Source organism: Nannospalax galili, unplaced genomic scaffold (assembly GCF_000622305.1).
Source record: "Nannospalax galili isolate Female #2095 unplaced genomic scaffold, S.galili_v1.0 scaffold762, whole genome shotgun sequence".
Taxonomy (NCBI): Eukaryota; Metazoa; Chordata; class Mammalia; order Rodentia; family Spalacidae; genus Nannospalax; species Nannospalax galili.
This window is the reverse complement of record NW_008350126.1, coordinates 136,619-157,419: the sequence shown is the minus strand read 5'-3', so window position 1 is coordinate 157,419 and position 20,801 is coordinate 136,619. Positions and strand designations below refer to the sequence as shown.

Here is a 20,801-nt window from a genome sequence, read left to right as displayed (position 1 = left end):
AAAAAAAAAAAAAAAAAAAAGCTGCATTACATTCTTGGATTTGCTTGGTTGTCTGCTCCACTAAGTTGTAACCTCCCTCAAAGTAGGGAAGATACCTAGTCACTAAGCCAATCCTTAGTAAGAGTATAGTAGTGCAGAGCTTTTCAAGTACCTGTGTAATGATCCTCCACATTGGGATTACTACTTTCCACTATTTTTTATAAATTAAAAAAAATATTTTATTATTTTCATTTTATGTGTGTGTATTGCCTGCATGTAGGTAAGTGCACCTGTGTCATGCAATGCCTGTGGAGGACAAAAGAGGCTGTCGGATCCCCTGGAACTGGAGTTACAGACAGCTGTCAGCTGCCATGTGAGTGCTGGGATTTGAACCTGGATCTTCTGCAAGAACAGCCAGTGTTCTTACCACTGGGCCATCTCTCCAGCCCTTTTTAAAATTTTTTATTGAATTTTTGTGTATTTCAAAAATTTTCTGTGATACAGGAAAGTCATCTTTATACCCCTTCCCCCTTCTCCTTTGGCACCCTCCCATAGCTCCCCCACTGGAGCGCATACATTCTGTCATTTGTATTAAGGCCTATTATGTATGTAAAGTGTCCCGAGATGTCCCTCAGTGCAAGTGCATCCACTGGGATTTAGTCAGCCTAACTAGAGTCTCTCCCTTCAAGATCAGCTCTTCCTCACCTAGCAGTAATCAGCTTCCAATAAGTCTTCGATTAAGATTGGGGCTTGCTGTTCATTTCCACAGTTCTGTGCTGGATTTTTGTCTACCTAAGTTTGTATGGGTCTTGTACATGCTGACACCATTGCTTAGGTTTGTATGAGAAGGGTCCCAGGCGCCTATAGGACTATTTCCTTATGGTCATGCACCTCTCCCTGGCTCTTACCATCTTTCCACCCCCTCTTCCACAATGCTCCCTGAGCCCCAGGTGGGTGGACTTCAATATAGGAGTCCTATCGAAGGACCCACACTCTGCCTACTCTTATTCTCTGAATTTTGACCATTTGTGGCCTTTTCTGTTCCTGGCCCTCTGTTGCATGAGGGAGCTTCACTGATGAAAACTGAAAAGATACATTAGTGTTCTCTTCATCCCTTGTTCTATGTTTCATGAGTCTTAGGTATAGAGGTTGCATCCTAGATGTGGCACTTGGGCTTTGGCAATTTACAGAGAATCTCTGTGTGTGACTAGTGGTGTAACTGTAATAAGCTCTGTCTGTTGAAAAGAAGCCACTTTGATGGATGGTGACTGGGATACCTGTTTATAAGGAGTTGGTGCTAGGATCCACAAATGAAGGAGAACATATGTCTTTTGTTTTTCTGAGTCTGTGTTACTTCACTTAGTATAACAGTTTCTAGATCCATCCATTTACCAGTAAATTTCACTATTTCATCTTTCTTTACTGCTGAGTAGAACTCCATTGTGTAAATGTAGCACATTTTCATTAACCAGTCATCAACTGAGGGGCACTTAGGTTGCTTCCATCTCTTAGCCATTGTGAAAAGAGCAGCAACAAGCATAGTTGTACAAGTGTCTCCGCAATAGGATGAGTCCTTTGGGTATATGCCAAGGAGTGGTATAACTGGATCATATGGTAGTTTCATTTTTAGTTTTTTAAGAGTTCTCCACTCTGCTTTCATTGGGGGTTGCACGAGTTTGCAATTCTACCAGCAGTGAATGAGTGTTCCCCTTTCTCTACATCCTCGCCAGCATTTGGTATCATTTGTTCTCTTGATCTTAGCCAGTCTGACTAGGGTAAGATGAAATCTTAAGGTGGTTTTAATTTTCATTTCCCTAATTACTAACAATGGCGAACATTTTTTAAGATGTTTCTTAACCATCTTTATTTCTTCCTTTGAGATCTCTGTTTAGATCTTTAGCCCATCCTTTAACAGGGTCATTTGTTTTCTTGATTCTTTGTTTTTTGAGTTCTTTATCTGGATGTTAAGCCTCTGTCAGATGTGTCACTGGTGTTACTCTGTGGGTTTTCTCACTTTCTTATTTCTTTTGCAGTACAGAAACTTTTTAGTTTAATGAGGTCCCACTTATTCATTGCTGACCTTAATTCCTGAGCAACTGCTGTCTGATTCAGAAAATCTGGTCAATACCGTTGACCTGAAATTCTCCTTCCTCTATGCCTATGATACACAGATTTGGTCTTTTCATGGTATCCCACATTTCCTACATATTCCATTCCTGTGTTTTAAAAAAATTTTTTCATAATCTTTGCTTGAGCGGTCCAATTCTTCAACTTTACCCTCCAGTGTTGATACTCTGTCTTTCATTTCATCCATACTATCGGTGAGGCTTTCTCCTGTTGTTTCAAATTGACTTGAGTTTTTCACTTCCTTCTTCATTTCAGCCTGAGTTTTCTTTAATGTCTCTATCTCTTTTGTAAATTCAGTCAGAAGTTTATCCCTATCTTCTTTTATTCCTTTGTTTCTGTGTTCTTTAAATTCATTGAATTCCTTGATTATGTTAATAACTGTTCTTTTAAATTCTGTGTTCTGGATTATCTCTAGGGAGTTCTCCTTGTAGACCTCTTCTATAGAACTGGTGGAGTTTGGTGGGAACATGTTGTTTTGGTTTTTCCATATTATTTTCCCATTGTGGCTTTGGCATGTGGATTTCTTTCACTGTGGTTCTAGTATGAAACTCAAGCCTTCTTTTGTTGAGGTGAAGTCTGCTTCTGTTTGTATTACTGGTGTGCCTTGGTTGTTTTCTTATTGGGTCTGTGAAGCTGGTTGGTCTGGGTTTCAGGTTCTCTCAGGTTTTTGTTTTGTTTTGTTTTTTGTTTTTAATTTTAACATGTGTGAGACCAAGCATTGCTGGCTGCTACAGGTGTCTAGAAGATAGGTATAGTTAAGAAACAACACTGTTTTGAGCAGGGGGGAACAACAGCATAGCACTTAACAGCTATACTGTAGTTAAATCCTGCTTGTTCTCTCAGATTTTATTTTGGCGGGAAGGATGGCTTCAGATCAGCCACTCAGGAGCTCCCACAGAGGCCTTCAGTAGGGCAGAGAGGTCTACCCCTGGGGGTATGGGAGGGGCCTCACATAATCCCAATTAGGGGAATGGGCACAGCACAATTTGGGGAAGCTCACCAACACTTGGAGGCCAGATCCAGGCACTCTCAGGTGGTCTGCTAAGGTCTCTGCCCCTATCCTACAGTAGGGTAGAAAGTTCTACCCCTGGGGGAATGGGAGGACCTTAACGCAATCCCAATTAGGGGATTGAGCACAGCACAATTTGGGGAAGCTCACAACCAGGGAGGCCCATCCAGGCACGCTCTCAGGTGGTCTGCTCCTTTCCACTTTTTTTTTTTTGGTCTTTTTGAAACAGTCTTGCTGTAGCCCTAGCTGGCCTAGAACTCACTATGTAGACCAGGCTGGCCTCAAATTCACAGAGATTCGCCTGCCTCTGCCTTCCAAGTGCTGGGACTACAGGCATGTGCCACCATGTCCAGCTCCTTTCCACTATTTTTAAGGTATGAAAACAGAATGACAGTTGACTTTACCAAGGTTTCATAACTAGCAAATAGTAAATCAGGACAGAAGGTAGGTCTAACTTGTGTGCCCATGATTTACCTTTCTAGTTATCTTCTAGATACACTCCTATTTGTCAGTTTTTCGTGTATATGTGGCACCCCAAATTGAGCCTAACACTCAACAAGCAGTCTGACAAGTAATGAAAATAAAATAACCATTCACATTCTACTAATCCAGTGAGGGCTGTCTGTTTTATGACAATCCTGGTAAAGTATCCACTTTAATTGAATGCAAGACCCATTCCCTATCCTCCCAAATCATCTTCAAATAAAAAATTAAGACAAACTTTCTTAATTCTAGGTAACTAAGTTGTTGAAAATTATTCTCCCTTTAAACGCAGAACTGTATATTTATACCTATTATTATTTTTTTGCTACTGCTGTTGTTTTCTGAGACTGAATCTCTCTAGGTAGCACAGGCTGGCCTGGAATTCACTATTGCAACCCAGACTGCCTTGACTGCTTCTGTCCCCTAAGAGCTAGTATTAACAAGAATGTGCTGCCATGCCTGGCTTGACCTTTTTCTTTTCAGTTAAATAATCCAGTATATTGAGAGCATGTACATAGTCTTGACTCTGTTATTTTGTTTTTCATTTATTTTTTTTTCATTTTATGTACATTGAGTGTTTTGCCTGCATGTCAGTGCACTGCATCATGCAACAGCCACAGAGATCAGAAGAGGAACTCCAAAACTGGAGTCACAGATGGTTGTTAGCCACCACGTGGGTGCTGGGAACCCAACCTGGGTCCTCTGCAAGAACAGCCAGTGCTCTTAACTACTGAGCCATCTCTCCAGTCCTCATTTTATGTGGGGTTTTGTTTTGTCTTTTTGAGAAAGGGTCTCCCTGTAGCCCCAGCTGGCCTGGAACTCACTATGTAAACCAGGCTGGCCTCAAACTCACAAAGATCGGCATGCCTCTGCCTCCCAAGTTCTGGGATTAAAGGCGTGTGCCACCATGCCCGGCTTCATTTTATGTTTTTTTTTAAAAAAAATACATACATACATATTTATTTACTTATTTATTGGGGTGGGGCAGGATGCACATGTGTAGAAGTCAGAGGACAAACTGCAGTCCATTCTCTCCCTTAACCACTGGGGTTCCAGGGATCAAACGCAGGTTGTCAGGCGTGGTGGCAAGCACCTTATCATCTTTGTGGTATTATAGATATGACAAGTATGCTTTTTATACCTTCATTCATCAATGGGAAAAAATGGTTGTAAAGAATATGCCCAAGGACAGAAAACCATAGCATGTTATCAGAGAAGACTGACTTCTCCCTGGCCCAACTTTCTTTAAATAATGAATCAAGCAAGTATTTGCTAAGAATTGTTACTGCAAAAGTAGTTTGGGGAGATAAAAGAAATTTGAGGCAGAGTTCTTGCTCTGAAAGAGCTTACAGTTTACTAAAGGAGACAGCATATGCACTCAAATCACCATTACATAAATACAAAGAGCTGTGCGTAATAAAACATCACTCACATAAGCAACTAATGAGTTTGCTTCTGGGAGATGTAAGGATTCAAAGAGGAAGGAAAAGTCCATTGTGTACTTTTTCTGTATTGTTGAATTAAAAATTAAAGGTGATGGGGAGATCAGACCATAGACAGATGAGAAGAACTACTTCTAAAGTTCCTTCCAACACACAAATATTGTGTGTATGTGTACACACATGTGTGCAAGTGCATGTTCTTATGAAGTCCAAGCACAACCTTGAGTGTCATTCCTCAGGAATACCATCTATCTTATTTTTTAAACAGGGCCTCTCATTAGCCTGGAGCTCACCCATTAGGATAGGCTGGCTGGACAGCAAGTCCCAAGGATTTGCCTGTCTTAGCTCAACCAGTGCTGGTACAAGCATGTAACACCATGCCTGGCTTTTTTTTTTTTTAATGTGGTTTCTGAGAACCTAACTCAGGTCTACCAACTGAGCTATCTCCCCCGTCCCCAATCTAGACGTTTTAGAAGAAAAGTTAAAGTGCTTCAGGAGAAAAACATCCAAGATATATTTGTAGAACCAGCTTCAAAATCCACCTCCTTTTCTATCAGTTGGCCACACTGCTTCCATTTCAGCCGGAAAAGGCACCTACCACACAAGCCTGGTGACCTGAGTTCAATCCCTGGAACCAGGTAAAGGTAGAAGGAGAGAATCAACTCCATAAAACTGTCCTGACTTTCACAGCACATTGAGGCACAAGTGCTCATACCCTCTCACACAGCGCGCGCACAGAGTCATGATTAATTCAGGCACTTGATCAAAACCTGATTTCATTTTAATTTTCTCTTTCATACTCCATAAACTCTATAGGTCCAACCTTCAATGCATTCCAAATCTGACAACCTTACCTCACGTTTACCACTATAATCTAAGCAAGCATTAGGTCTTACCAGGAATAATGCAATAGCCCTCCTATTCAGTCTCCTCAATTCTATTTTTGTTCTTGCTTCTCTACAAACTATTTTCTATATTCATATGTCATGTGTCTTATTTAAAGTACACCCCCACCACTACCATGTGAACTGACCACTGCTTATCTCTCCTCTCTATTTGCCCTGTTGTTCTTTCTGATTCAGTCACTGTAGCTTCCCTGTAGTACTCAGGCACATGCCACTCTTGCCTTTCTCTTTATTGCACATGCCACTCTTGCCTTTCTCTTTGTTCTTCTTTATAGGTAATACCCCAACCTCACTTCTCTGCTTCAGTCATTCTCCATCCTGTTTGTTATTTTGCCTCATATTCTTAATTTTTATTATCTGTTTCCATCACAAGAATATAAGCTTCATGAGAACATATACTTACTTTATTTAGTGATGAATCTTCAGCTTATACAATAGTATTTGGATTATAGCAGGTATTGAGTAAATATCATTTAGGATGTCAGTTTAAAAAACATATATGGTTGCTGGGCATGGTGGCACACCCCCTTAATCCCAGCACTCAGGAAGCAGAAGAAGGTAGATCTCTGTGAGTTCAAGACCAGCCTAGTCTACATAGTGAGTTCCAGGCCAGCTAGGGCTACAGGGAGACCCAGTCTCAAAAAAAAGACCAAAAGAAAAAAACACATATAGAAGCCAGGTATGGTGGCACATGCCTTTAATCCCAGCACTCGAGAGGCAGAGGCAGGTGGATCTCTGTGAGTTCGAGGCTGGCCTGGTCTACATATCGATTGTTGGGTGATGTGGGAGGACCCAGCCCACTGTGGGTGCTGCCATTCCTGGGCAGGTGGACCTGTGTTGCATAAGAAAGCAAGCTGAGCAGGGGCCCGGGGAGCAAGCCAGTAAGCAGCGTTCCTCCATGGCCTGTGTTCCAGGTCCTGCCTCCAGGTTCCTGCCCTGAGTTCCTAACTTGGGCTCCCTGATGAACTGCGACCTGGGAGTTGTAAGCTGAATAAACCCTTTCCTCCCCAAGTTGGTATTGGTCAGAGTGCTTTGTCACAGCAATGGAGAAACAAACTAAGACACCCCCTGAGGCTGAGGGCAGAGGACAGGCAGAGGGCACTGCTGAGGAAACCCCATGCAGATTCACCCCACCTGAGCAGGCCAGCCCTGGGGAAGAGGACTGAGCTTCTGAACCCAGACAAGAACCAGACCCTGGGTGTCTCATGAAACCAGGAGTCCAGGCCCTAAAATGAAGAGCAATTGTCATGGATATTAGTTATCAACCTGACACCCCTGGCAAGAAGGAACCTCAATTGAGGAATTTTTTCTATGGGATTGGCCTGTGACCATGTCTGTGAGGCATTTTATTGATTATTGAACGATGTGGGAGGACCCAGCCCAGCCCACTGTAGGTGGTGTCATCCCTGGGTACAAGATCCTGGCTTGTTAAAAAAAAAAAAAAAAAAAAAAAAAAAAAAAAAAAAGAAAAAAAGCACCCCACATATGGAGGCTGGGGAGATGGCTCCATCAGTAAAGTACCTGTTATTATGCAGGCATGAGGATCTGAGTTTCATTCCCAGAACCCACATAAAAAGTAGAGGGGCACAGTGGCATGCATTTGTAATCCCCATGCCTGAGAGACAGAGACAGGAGGATCTCTAGGGCTCATTGGTCAGTCATCCTGGGCTAATTGGCAAGTTCAAAGTCCCAGTGAGAGACCTCATACCAAAAAATAAGGTGACAGATGCTTTCAAACCACTGGAAGCTTGTTCATATGAACTTCTAGCAAGCAACAGCATGTAAAAGACCCATGCCAACTCAAATCAGACAAAAACCCAGCACAGAACAGGGGAAATGGACAGTAGGCCCCAACCCTAGCCAAGGAACTATTGGCAAATGATTACTGTGGGGTGAGGGAAAGTAGATCTTCTTTAAAGGTATGACTCTTGATAGGCTGACTAGGCTCCAGTGGATGAATCTGCACCAAGGAACACACCTGTATAGTTAACATATATGATAGAATACTTGAAATCTGGTGGTGGGAGGGGGGTAAGAGGGTGGGGGATCTAAATTTGATTAAAATGCCTTACATGAAATGCACAAAATGCAATAAAAATACTAAAAATAAAATAAATAAAAATAAGGTGAGGCTGGTAAGATGATTGAGTAGGTAAAAAGGACTGCCACCAAGCTTGATGACCTGAGTGATTCACAGGATCCATCCCCAGGACCCACATGATGGAAGGAGAAAACTGATTCTCACAAGTTGTCCTCTGACCCTCACATGTGTATGGTCACATCTGCCTCCCTGCACCCCTCCACAAGTATACACACATACTGCACATACATACAAATTTAAAAGCATGGTAAAATCTCTACAATGATCCTGTGAATTACTCCGAAGGGGTCTGTAAGCTGATTATCCTGCAATGAATTTAACCAGAAATCTGTGCCAAGATTGCCCTCTCCCACTTTGAGCTTGGGTCACAAAATACGGTTTTCCTTACCAAAAGGTTCTCAAATTTGTGCTTAATGTAGCCTTTACTGTCTCTCTCTCTGGTTCTAGTCTCAATCCCTCCAATCCATCTTCCACACTGTTCCACAAATAACATGGTACAGCATGCCACTGGTCATGTACAGGAAGCTTCTCCAACCCAAGAAGACCCCATCTGTATATTTGCACAGGATCATACCTGCATATCATAGAATCTCTCATACAACATACTATTTATTATTTAACTCTTAATCATTTTAGTACCTTGGCACAAAATTGGTACTAAAGATAAGTTTATTTAATAAATCAATTTGACAAGATAGTTCCTTATTTAGAAGTTTGATGAAGGATTTTTTAAGAGCAACAAAGTATTTTTATACCTAAGATGAAAATAACTCTTAAGAGTCCAATCCTAAAACAGAAAGGCCCTATCTGCCTCGTTACCTTCAATAAATAAATGTTTGTTCTCTAGGGTGCTAGCCTCAATATTCTTACATTACTTGATCGCCTCTAAATCAAAAATTTTATATAATTATTTTGATAGTTCCTAACCACAAAGCCTTAGAACCCTAAATAGACAGTGCTGGGTCCATTTTATGGATGAGCACATATTTAAGACTTTTAAGTCTCAAGCTGATAAATTACTGCTCTGAAGTATGATTTCAAGTTTGGTAGACTCCAAAACCAGTACCGCAATACTTGTCACTGCTCAGGATGTAGATATTTCAAGTTTAGAGATGAGCTTGCCTTATTTTTCAGTGGTGGTACTGGGGACTGAACTAAGGGCCTGAAGAATACAAGGCAAAGAGTCTACTACTGAGGTCCATTCCTAAAGTTTGCTTTCTTTTTTGAAAATTTATTTTTATTTATATGTATGTACATGTACCCACTCCACTTGTCTGTATGTGTACCATGTGTGTGCAGTGCGCATGGAGGCCAGAAGAGGGCATCAGATCCCCTGGAACTGAAGTTAGAGACAGTTATAAACTGCCATGTGGGTAACAGGAATTGAATACAGGTCCCCTGCAAGAATAGCAAATGCTCTTAACTGCTGAGCCAGCTCTCCAGCCACAAGTTTGCTTTCTTAAAGGGTGTATTTGAATCTTGAGCACTTGAGCTTAACATGCTGTACTACTACAGTACAGTTCAATATTTTTCCTCATAAAGACAAAAATAATCAAATAAAAATATTCTTAGACATACTTCTACCCCCAGTGAAAAAGGAAGAGTTTATACCTTGAAAACACACAATCCCATATATTTGAATATAAAAATAAAAAGTCCAGAACACAGACTTTTTAAAATTTTGCTTTGCTTTCTTGAGACAGGGTCACCCTGCAGCCACATCTGGCCTTGCTTTCACAGAGATCCACCTGCCTCTGCCTCCTGAGTGCTAGGATGCATTAAGGCATGTACCACCACACCCAGTTTTTCTTTTCTTTCTTCCTCTTCTTTGGTCTTTTTGAGACAGAGTCTCCCTGTAGCCCTAGCTGGCCTGGAACTCACTATGAAGACCCGGCTGACCTTGAAGTAACAGAAATCAGCCTGCCTCTGCCTCCCAAGCGCTGGGATCAAAGGCATGGACCACCATGCCTGGCTTAGTTTTTCTTTTCTTTTTTTAAAAAATAAATTCCTCAGTCTATGACGTACGGAATAATTTAGATGTCACAGGAAAAAAAATCACTTACTTAGTTCCTACTTTATATTTACAATTCAATCATTTCCTTTAATAGCTAAAAATTTTAAGAAATTTTACAATATTTATTAGACGTCATTATTTATCTTTTAAAAATTACTGAGCCAGGCATGGTGGCACACGCCTTTAATCCCAGCACTCAGGAAGCAGAGGCAGGCAGATCTCCGTGAGTTCAAGGCCAGCCTGATCTACATAGTGAGTTCCAGGCCAGCTAGGGCTACTGGGAGACCCTGTCTCAAAAAGACGAAAAAAAAAAAATTACATTTATCCATTTGTGTGTGTGCGCGCGCTTGCTCGCACAACATGCACATGGAGATCAAATGACAACTTGAGGGGGTTGATTTTTTTCCTTCTACCATGTGGATCCCAGGTATTGAACTCAAGTTATCAGGATCAGCAGCAAGCATGTCTACTCTCTGAGCCATCTTGCTAGCCCTATACACAGAGTTTTAAAATAATTTGTTTTTGCAATACTAGGATGGAACCCAGGGCCTTACACAAGCTAGGCAAGTGCTCTAACACTCTGTTGTATCCCCAAACTTTTTTTTTTCAATTTCTAGACAAGGTCTCACTAAGTGGCACAGGCTAACCTTGAAGTCATCCTATAGCCTTGGCAAGCCTTGAACTTGCACTGCTGCTTCCTCAGTCTTCTGAATTGCTCAGACTATAGGTTTGTGTCACTAGGCCCAGAGAGAATTTTAAAGTAATTTGTATCTTCTGACCCATGAATTACAGTTTAGAAATCTACTCTGAGGCAATCACCTGAATTTAGATGAGACTGTATAAACCAAGATATTCTATTGAGGCATTATTTATAATAATGAAAAAAATCTAAACAATTCAATGTTAAAAAAAAAACAGGATTAAATACTATGTAAGAATAGAAAAGAAATACCAAAAGAAAATATGCCAAAATATTACACAATTTGAGGAAGGTGAGGCTGAGTTTGGGTGTTTTTTGTTTTCTTTTTTTTCCTTATTGCCAAATTTTCTCACTGAACATATACCACTTCTTTTTTTTTTTTTTTTTTTTTTTTTTTTGAGACAGGGTCTCTCTGTAGCCCCAGCTGTCCTGAAACTCACTATGTAACCCCAGCTGTCCTTGAACTCACAGAGATCTGCCTGCCTCTGCCTCCTGAGTGCTGGGAATTTCTACTGATTAAGCTTAAAATCATAGAAAGAGCCAGATGTGGTGGTACATGCATATAATCCCAGTACTTGGGAGGCCTCTAGAGGCAGGAGGATCTCTGTGAGGAGGCCAGTCTGGTCTAGACAGTTATGGGCAGATGGGGCTCCAAAGGGAAACCCTGTCTCAAAACAAAAACAAACAAATCATAAAAAGAAAAGATAACCAGACAGTGTGTACACACAACATTTTTTATGAAACACATTTTTTTCCTTGGGAAGAAGAAAGAACACCTAACCTGAATCTGAGCAAGCCTCAAATTGAATTAGCAGTTTCCAGAAATTATACTCTACAATAGTGAAAGATTGTGCTTTTTTTTTTCTTGTTTTGTTTGAGACAAGGTGTCAAGTATCCCAGGCTAGCCGCAAACTTGCTATGTATGAGATTGACCTTGAACTTCTGGTTCTAGGAAGGAAGCTCTTTTTAAATTTTATTTATTTTTATTGCATGTGTTTTGAGTGTCTTGCCTACAGGTATGTAAATGCACTACATGTGTGTGATGCCTGTGGAAGACAGAAGAGGGCAACAAATCCCCTGGAACTGAAGTTAAGGATGGTTGTTAGCAGCCATATAGGTGTTGAGACCTGAACTCGGGGGTCTTCTGCAAGAACAGCCAATGCTCTTAATCACTGAGCCATCTCTCCAGTCCCAGGAAGAAAGATCTAAAACACAAAGCAGCGACAAACCATCCTTAACTCCAATTCCAGGGGCATCCGAAGCCCTCTTCTGACCTCTGCAGCATTGTTCGACACGGGGGCACTCACATTACATGCAGGCAATACACTCATACACATAAAATAAAAATAATAAAATATTTTTTTAAAAAAACTAATTTCTTTAACAAATAATGTATGTTGGAAAAAAGGGAAAGTAGTGAGAAATTAAAAGATACTTAAAAAGACACCAACCAAATCTAATATATGACCCTTATTTGGATCCTGGATGACCAGCATGACAATGGTACTAGTGCTACAATAGCTAACCAGAACTATGATTGTATTTTCTATAAATACTCATCTTTTAGACATGTACACTGAAATATTTAGAGATGAAAATAAGCCTGAAAACTCCTTCAAAATGCTTTAGTGGGGAAGGTGGTGAGAGATCAAAGAAAAAGAGGTTGCTCTTTTGCTGATAATTACTGAAATTGGGAGATGGGTTCATATGGATTCATCATACTTGTAAAAAGATAAAATTAAATTATAACAGTACACACTAGGTTGGATCATGGGCAAATTTTTTCCTAAGTAAGATTTCCTAAAATAAATATATACTAATTTAAAATATGCAACATTTAACTAAAAAGTAAACCCCTACACCCATACTATATTAAAAATACATGGTAAGGGTTGGAGAGATAGTTCAACATGTGAGAGCACACACTGCTCCTGCAGAGGACCCAAGGTCAATTCTAGCTTCAAAGAACTGGCTCACCTGCATTTACGTGTGCAAATCTCCACACAGACATATATACACGCATGTAACTAAAAAATACATCTTTAGGGGCTGGAGAGATGGCTCAGTGGTTAAGAAAACTGGCTGTTCTTACAGGAGACCTGGGTTCGAATGCCAGCATCCACATGGCAGCTAACAACTGTCCACAACTCCAGTCCCAGGGGATCCCACAGCCTCTTTTGACCTCCGCAGGCATTGCACGACATGAGTGCACTTACCTACATGCAGTCAATACACACATACACATAAAAAATAAATAAATTTTTAAAAATACATCTTTGAAAGAAAAAAATAAATAGTAAGGAAGATGCAAACAAAGGTCTTCTTTACAGAAGAATGTCAGTTAATCAACTGTAGGAGTGGCAGGATTTCAAACTCATCACTTACCACCACAGATTAATAAACAAGTGAACATTACCACTAGATACTAAAACTATAGGTGACAAAAGACAAGCATATCCACTTCAATTTTTTTAAAAAAGGGAGGGAGAGACTGGAGAGAAGGCTCAGCAGTTAAGAGCACTGGCTGCTCTTGCAGAGGCCCTGGGTTTGATTCCAGCACCTACATAGCAGCTAACAACCATCCATAACTACAGTTCCAGGGGGAGCCAATGTCATCTTCTGACCTCCATGGGCATTTCATTTACAAACATGCAGGCAATAAATACACTCATACACATAAAATAAAGATAATAATTTTTTTTAAAAGAGAGAATTTAGGCTACCTGGGTTTACAACTTACTATGAAGCTATTGCAATAAAGACAATTAGGCCCCTCATGGTGGAGCACACCAGTAAGCAAAGGATAAAAGAATGAGGCAGGAAGATTTTAAGTAGGAGACTAGGCTACACCTTTGCAAGCCCGGTAGCACAGGTCAGTAATCATAGCTACTCAGGAGGCTAAAGCAGGTAGATCACAAGTTCAAGGCCTGCCCAGGAAACTTACTGAGACTTTGTCTCAAAATAAAAAGTAAAAAGAGGGCTAGAAGTGTGGCTCAGTGTACAGTACTTGCCTAGCCTGTGGAAGGCTCTGGATTCCATTCCCAGAACCAACAAAAAAAAAAGAGAGAGAGAGAGAGAAAGAGAGAGAGGCAATTGGGGTATGGCAAGAAGAAAAGAAAATTGATCAACTAAATACAAAAGAACCTGGACATGAACCAGTTTTATAGTCATTTAATTTCCAAAAAAAGGCAATCCAATGAGAAAGGTAAATAATTTCTCCCATGAAATAAGCTAGTATATCCATATTAAAAAAAGATAATAGGCAATTCATAGACAAAAGGAAAATATCAGTACAACATATTTGACAAATAACTGGTACTCAGGACCACATGAAGAACTCTTCCTGCCTGAGTAATAAAAGTCAAACGTTCTAATTTTAAAACAAACCATTTGAGCAAACACTTCAAGAAAGATATTCAAATAAGTCAATAAATCATATGGAAAATGTATTAATATCATTAGCCATCAAGAAAATACAAATTGAGGCAGGAGGGATGGCTTAGTAGTTTAAGGCACTTACAGCTCTTCTGGAGGATCGAGGTTGGTTCCTAGCAAACACATGGCAACTAACACTCATCTATTATCTCCAGTTCCAGTGCCTCTTCTGATCTCCACATGTACCAGGCGCACACATGATGCACTTACATGCATGCAGGCAAAACACTCATACACATAAAATAAAAGTAAATAAAATTTATCATTCATTCATTCATTCATTCATTCATTCATTCATTCATTCACTTACAGGGTCTTCCTGTAGCTCCAGCTGGCCTGAAATTTGCAATGCACACTAGGATAGCCTCAATCTCAGAGAGATCTACCTGCTTCTGCCTCCCAAGTGCTGGGACTAAAGGAGTGAGTCATCACACCCAGCAAAATAAAACTTTTTTTAAAAAAAGAGAAGATGCAAATTAACACTATTATGAGCCCAGTAAATTAACTAAAGTTTAGGGGAGTAAAAAGCCAGACAATATCAAATGTTGGCAAAAACATGGAAGAGCTAGAACTATATACTACTTGTAGGAATGCTAAATGGTACAATCACTTTGGGGAAGGACATGGGATTTTCTATAATCTGGTAATTTCTAGCTATTCATTCAAGAAAAATAAAACCTGATGCTCACCACACAACTCGTACAAGAATATTCACACTCACTTTCTTCCTAAGTAAAAAATTCAAAATCAGGAATGGTGACATATGCCTATCATCCCAGCAATTAGGAGACAGAGACAGGAAGATCAATGCAAAGCTCAAGGCCAGCACAGTCTATACAGTCTACAGAGTGAGTTCCAAGCTAGCTGGGACTATATACCAGAGAGCTTTCCTTTAAAAAAAAAAAAAAGGAAGAAAATAAACAAAAGAAAAATCCACTAACAGGAAAATGATTAAAGAAATAACAGATGCAATAAAATGGACATATTTCAAAATACTGTCAGTGAAAGAAACATTTTGCAAAAGAATACATACTGACCCAATCTCCCATAATTTACAAACACAAAGTCAAAGGGGATTAAATTAAGGACTGAAACAATCAAACTACCTGAAGAAACCATATGAGGAAATGATTCAGCACAATGCGTTGGACAAGAACTTCCTGGTCAAAACCCCAAACTCAGGAGACAAATGTAGAGACAAATTTGGTATCAAATTACAAAGTTTCTGCACAGGAAAGGAGATAATCATCAGAGTGAGGAGACAATCTAAGGAATGGGAGAAAATACATGCAAACTATCTATATGACAAAGGGTTAATATTCAGAATATATGAGGATCTCAAAAACTCAATCATCAGGGCTGGACAGATAGCTCAGTGGTCAAGAGCACTAACTGCTCTTGCAGAGGATCGAGGTTCAGTTCCCAGCAACTATATGGTGACTAATAACCATCTATAACTCCAGTTCCAGGGGAATCCAACACCCTCCTTCTGACTTCCACGGGCATTGCACAACACAGGTGCACTTACACACACGCAGGTCATACACATAAAATAAAAATAATAAAATTTTAAAAAAGGAAAAGAGTAAACTGTCTCATTCTTCATTTTAGAGAAAATTCTGTGTTTTTTTTTTTCTCCATTTGACATAATGATGGCTAAAGGTACATTATATCAGGCTTTATTACTTTGAGGTATGTTCCTTCTATATATAGTTTCTTCTGGACTTTTATTATAAAGGATTTTAGACTTTGTCAAAGGACTTACCTCTAACTATAGAGATGGTTATGCAATTTCTATCCCTGATTCTATTTTTGTGCTGTACTGCATTTGTTTATGGTATACCATCCTTGCATCCCTAGAATGAATAATGTCTGATATTTTTACTATATTGTTGAATTCGGCTTGCAAATTTTTGGAGAAGTTTTGTGCCTATTTATCAGGTAATTTGGTATACTGTTTTCTATCTTGTTTTGCTATCAAGGTAAGAATTCCTTCACAGAATGAGTATTGTGGTTTTCCTTCCCTTTCTATCCTATGGATTAGAGAAGCAATGGGGTTAGCTCATCTTTTAAGGGTCAGGATGTACTTGGCAGTGAATCCATTTGGTCCTGAGGCTTTCGTTGTTGAGAGATTTCTTATTATTGCTTCAATTTTACTGTTTATTATAGCCTGGGCTACACAGTAAGGCCTTGTCTCTAAAAACAAAACAAATAATAGTACTTGGCACAAAGTAATACTGATGGTAGTAACTGATATAACCCATGAACTTCAACATTTTTTTAAAATAAGAGACTCAAGACCAATAAATACAGTTCATAATTTCAAAAAACAAAAATGATTTTATTTATTATTTTCTTTTTATCTGTTTGAGTGTTATGCTTGCATGTAGGTAAGTGCACCCATGAAGTGCAATGCCTGCGGAGAACAGAAAAGACTGTTGGATCCCCTGGAACTGGAGTTACGGACAGTTGTTAGCTGCCATATGGGTGCTGGGATTCAAACCTGGGTCTTCTGTAAGAACAATCAGTGTTCTTAAGCACTGAGCCATCTCTCCAGCCCAAGAGGAAAGCTTTAAGTAAGGCAGACAGTGACAGTACAGCATTACCAGTACTCATGCTGCTTACTTTATCCTTCTTATACTTTCTCCAGAGCTTACTAATCTGCAAAACACATTCTGAAAAAACAATGCTATTCAAAGCTAGAGAGACGGCTCAGCGATTAAGAACACTGACCACTCTTCCAGAGGACCCGGGTTTGATTCCCAGCACCTACATGGCCACAGGCAACCACCCATAACCCTAGTTCCAGGGGATCCAATACCACCTTTTGACCTCCACAGGCACTGCATGACACAGGTACACTTACATACATGCAGGCAATAGACTCATATACATAAAAATAATAATAATAAATAATTTTTTTAAAATGCTATTCAATAGGGTTAGGCAAACTACATGATGGCCTACTGTTTTCATAAGGAAATTCATTGGAACACATCTACCTTATTTACGAATCATCTAAGGCTACTTTGTGTTATAATGGCAGAGTCAAATACTTGTGACAGAGACCTGAATAGCTATGACAAAGATAGAATGGCCTGTAAAATTTTAAATATTTACCACCTGTCCTTTCAACAATAACCCTTACAGGCCTGGAGAGTTGGCTCAGGGACTAAGGGAACTGATTGCTGTTCTGACCCAGGTTCAATTCTCAGCACCCACATGGCAGTTCACAACCACCTGTAACTCCAGTTCCAGGTGATCCCACATCCTCTTCTGGCCTCCCGAAGGCACTGCATGCACATACATGCAGGCAAAACACTCATACACATAAAACAAAACTAATAAAGAAAATTTAAAAAATAGAATAACCATTGCAGGCCAGGCGTGGTAGTACACGCCTTTAATCCCCATTGCTCAAGAGGCAGAGGCAGATGGATCTCTGTAAGTTCAAGGGCAGCCTGGTCTAAATACTGAGTTCCAGGCCAGCTGGGCCTATAGGGAGACCCTGTCTCAAAAAGATCCCCCCCCAAAATAAATAAATAAATAAATAAATAAATAAATAAATAAATAAATAATAACCATTGCTTTTAAGAGTACATATTCTGTGCTGGCAAGGTGGCTCAATGGGTAAAGGCACTTGCAGCACAAGCCTGGCAACCTGAGTTCAATCCTCAGAATCCACATAAAGATGCACAGATGCATAGAGAGTACCAACTCTACAAAGTTGTCCTCTGACCTCCACATGCCACACACACACACAAGCACACATACAAAAGATAGTAAGCTTGTATGTATAAATCGTAAATGGTTCAGTATCAAAAAACTTCTAAGGGTTTCACTCTTCTATGAATTAAGAGCTTGAGATATTAACATCAAAATCTTTATGCAGCATGTGAACAGTTTGGATTCTGATTTCTACAGACCAAGTATAAAGTAAAATTATAAGACTTGAGGAGATTTAAATGAGACTTAACAATATTAGGTAACTATTATTAATTACTTAAGTATTATAGTATTGTGTGTATGTGCGTGCGCGTGTGCACGTCCATATGTGCCACTGCACCTGGCTTTTAAATGGATGCTGGGGATCAAACTCAGGTCCTCATGCTTCCACAGCAAGCACTCTACCAACTGAACCATATCCCCAGGCCAGGGTAGGATTTGTTATAAAGAGGTTTTATCTTTTAGGAGTGCCTAGCAAAATAATGAAGTATCAGCAATGTGATTTGAAATAATTTGGGAGGAGGGCTTATGGAGTATGCTGTCAAAGAAACAAGTGCTGTGATGATTCAAGTACTACACTCCCTTTCAGTTTTTATGTATGAAATTTTTCTTTAATATTTTCTTTATTATTTTTATGTGTATGCATGTATTGCCTGCATGTAAGTAAATGCACCCGTGTCGTCCAATGCCCGTGGAGGTCAGAAGAGGCTGTCAGATCCCCTGGGACTGGAGTTACGGACAGTTGTTAGCTGCCATGACACTGAGATTCGAACCCCTAGGTCTTCTGCAAGAACCACCAGTGTTCTTAACTGCTGAGCTATCTCTCCAGCCCTGAACTTTTTCTTTTTTTAAAAAAAATTTTTTATTCAAGGCAGCTGACAAGATTACCAACTCATCTGCCCTGAGGATTTCTTTTTCTTTAAAAGTCTAATAAAATTGTAAAGCTTAAAAAATTTATTATTTTTAAAAATATTTTATTTATGATTTTTATTTTCTGTATATGAGTGTATTGCCTGTGTGTATGTGAGTGTACCTGTGTCATGCAATGCTGCAGTGGTCAGAAGAGGGAGTTGGATTCCCTTGGAACTGGAGTTAAGAGTTAAGGATGGTTCATAGCTGCCATGTGGGTGCTGGGAATTGAACCCGGGTCCTCTGCTGGAGCAGTCAGTGTTCTTAACCACTGAGCCATCTCTCTAGCCCCTATTATTTTTATTTTATGTGTATGAGTATGTATGTATACCCATGTTGTGCAATGCCCACAGAGATTAGAAGAGAGCATCGTATCCCCTGAGAACTGAAGTTACAGACAGTTGTTAGCCGTCATGGGGGTGCTGGGATTCAAACCCTGGTTCTCTGCAAGAGCAGTCAGTGCTCTTAACCACTGAGCCATCTCTCCAGCCCGTTTGAACTTTTTCTGTAATTAAAAGTACAATATACACACAAAGTCCTTTTGTAGGACAATAATCATAGCTATACTAGTCACTGTTTTTTGAAAAGATTGGTATGAAAGTTAAGATATTAAAGAATTTCACATGAAGAAAATAAATCTCTTAACTGCCAGGCATGGTGGTGCAGGCCTGTAGTCCCAGCACTTGGGAGGCAGAGGCAGGCGGATCTCTATGAGTTCAAGGCCAGCCTGGTCTGCACAGTGAGATCCAGGCCAGCTGGGGCTACAGGGAGACCATTTCAAAAAGACCAAAAAATGAAAATAAAAATAATAATTTTTTTTAAATCTCTAAACTTCTGATGTTTTTCTAATAAATGTCTCACCAAGTTTCCTCTGAAAATGTTTTAGACAGTGGTAGAAACATGCAAATTCTTTAAAATGTATTCTGTACAAAAGAATAAATATGGGGTCAACTATCTAACTGAAGAATGAGAATATCATCAAAACTATCAGATGTGTTTCTGATGTGTGCTCTGCCTCTAGCAAGAGATAGCTTTTATTCTCAATGTGGTATTATTGTTACATTGTCCTTATAGAACACACAGTTTTACTTGTTTGTCTGTGACAGGATCTATGGTAACACACACCAACCTGGAACTTGCCATGTAATCTACGTTGGTCTTAAATTCTTCACCCACCTGCCTCAGCCACCCAAGTGCTGGGATGACAAACACCAACAATCTCAGCTTACTAAAAATTATTAAAGAACACATTCATTATCATAAGTGGATTTAATATACTGAAATATACTATTTTTTTAAAATTTGAATGTTCAAGGTAGGGCTTCAGAATACCAGCTCTGAATTCAACCTACTATAAATCCCAGCTCTTGCCTTTATAGGTATATGATCTCAGTTAAGTTATTTCTATGCCAAGTCTCTCCTCTTTTATAAAGGTAAAATAATATCTGCTTTTAAAAATTGGTTTAGCCTGCTCTCCTATCCTCAGGCCTCTTGGGGTAAGTCTATTGCACAGCCCTCCGCGTCTTGACTCCCCCAGCCACATTCACCCTTCCATCTCCCCCGCTGTTCTCTACTCCTAGTTTGGGCCCTGTGCCATTCCTAGTCTTGGGGCCCCAGACACCTGGGGAACCAATACTGCTTCCTGATCCTTTTCACCCAGACCAACTTCGTGCCTTCCTTGGGCCCCAGGAGCACCGCTTTCTGGACCTGGCCCCACCCTCACCTCTCTCTGCTTCCCTGGTCTTGCAAAACCCACCAGCCTCTTTCTGGGGCTCCAAGGCTTACCTTTCCTCTCCCTGATCCTTTGCATCCAGTACAACCCAGCTACTCAATCCACTCCCTGGGAAATCTTGGGGCTTTTTCCCACCCCATCTGCTTTTGCATCCCTCGTGGCACGGCCACATCCAGGATCTCAGGTCAGTCCAACACCCAAGTTCATGAGGCCAAAATCATTCTTAGAAGATTCCAGAC

At 40.1% G+C, this 20,801-nt stretch overlaps 1 protein-coding gene and 1 non-coding gene across 4 annotated transcripts in view; both read right to left on the bottom strand.

Moving 5' to 3' along the window:
- The window catches only part of Uimc1 (ubiquitin interaction motif containing 1), a 131,006-nt gene that overhangs the window by 13,409 nt on the left and 96,796 nt on the right, over positions 1–20,801 (bottom strand). The window lies entirely within an intron of this gene.
- Positions 2,808–2,939, bottom strand: LOC115072749. The gene has a single exon (XR_003851768.1). It is a non-coding gene; the product is annotated as a small nucleolar RNA SNORA63 (small nucleolar RNA).